The sequence below is a fragment of the Pterocles gutturalis genome, unplaced genomic scaffold (assembly GCF_000699245.1).
Source record: "Pterocles gutturalis isolate BGI_N339 unplaced genomic scaffold, ASM69924v1 scaffold51319, whole genome shotgun sequence".
Lineage (NCBI taxonomy): Eukaryota > Metazoa > Chordata > Aves > Pterocliformes > Pteroclidae > Pterocles > Pterocles gutturalis.
Genome location: NW_010132648.1, coordinates 1 through 1724, shown reverse-complemented (window position 1 = coordinate 1724; position 1724 = coordinate 1).

Genomic DNA, 1724 nt, shown 5'->3' with positions numbered 1-1724 from the left:
GGAAGAAGAATAAGAAATTTTATTGTAATCCTTTTGAAAAGCTTTATATACGTAGCCATGCTCTGCAGCATCCCAGAAGGTTTGTAGACAACCAAGGCAAAGTTGGAAAGGAGTTTTATTGCTTCCAAGTCATTTGCTACTTCAAAGTCAACCTTCCCCCCAGAATTCACTTCTACTATTCTATTAAATACCTATTCTATTAAAGTTATGCTGTCTCCTTACAAAAGTAAAGTTTGTAGCTTTTTTCTACACTCCAAGTGTAGTACTTGCCTCACCTAAAAATCAGAGAACTTAAAGGAAAGCATCTACTTCAAGCAAATTGCCATGGCTCCCTCTACAGTCAATAAAAGACAAAAAAAAAAAGCAACCCATATTCACTTGAAGATGAACAATATCAGGTATCTATCTACCTGATCAGATACCTAGAAACAGTACAAGTCAGCCTGATTAGGTCCCTAATTAGCTAACTCACCCAGCCTAGCTGCCTAATTTTTAGACAGGCTGATAACTTCCAGGACGGAGTTTGGCTGAGTGAATCTCAGTCATAATGTATATGGGAAATGGTATCATTGAGAGAGAAAGTGAGTGAAAGAAAGAATTGGTTGGCCATAGAACTGGACTCCCTCATTCTTTGCCATGCATTACTGTGCAATGTAGGATCTGCTTTTACATTGTAATCTTAATCAAACAGGTTGAATTCATGATCAGAATTGATAAAACTTGACAATTTATTTGGAAGCATAAGCACAGACCTTAGAGGAAATATAAGCAAGGAAGTTTATAGTTGTAATCTTGCCATGTCTATCAACACTGAAGTTCAGATTTTCAGAACTATGTGCCTAAATCTGGGCAGATAAACCCATGGAGTCATTTAAAAATGCACATTGTGCTAGAACAGGCAAGAAAGAAAAACTGTCAATAACCTTGAGCACTAATTGTTTCTGTAAATAAAATAATTCATGTAGACATCTAATTACAGATTAAGCAACCTAACTTTGGAGAAAATAATTTGAAATATCCCTGTTCCTATCCCTACCATCAGAAAAATTTGAGCGCTCCATATTACAGCCAGACAAGAATGCAGGCTACCATTAGTAGCAAAAATTTAGTATTCCTGCTCTTGTGCAACTGCGTAACATCAACGGAAAGGCATTCAGTTCTACCAGATATTATTAGTTCTATTAGTTACTGCTTTTAGTATAAAAGTCAGATTTTCTGAGATCTGCTAGCAACCAGACACTTTTTTTTTTTTTTTGTAAGACCATCATGTGCAAATCATTACAGTTCAAAGGAGAGGCTCATCGGGATGAAGAGGTTTCTCAAATATCTGTGGTCAAGTTAATGAGATGTTTACCATTCCTTACAAGACAAATAGCTTTTAATTTGCTTAAGAATATTCAGGTGCTGTTTTCCTTAATGTTCTCTTTAATGAAAACTCCCTTTAAAAAAACATCCTACCCACATTGATTCCTTTTGGGAGGGGGCACCGCATTTTGTTACAGGAGGTGCTCACTGAGGTTAAAAGGAAACTGCAGTGCCGTGTGAGGGGCTGGGGAAGAGCAGGCCAGAGCGACTTATCTGTGCCTCGTCTGGGTGGGGAACAACGATGGCCTACTGCAAGGCCTTCAACCCCCAAGCTGCAGTCGCTCTTCCCGAGCTTTGGCAGCAGGCACCCAGCGGTGCCCAGCCGAGGCCAGAGTGGCTTTGCGCTGCGCTGCCCTGCC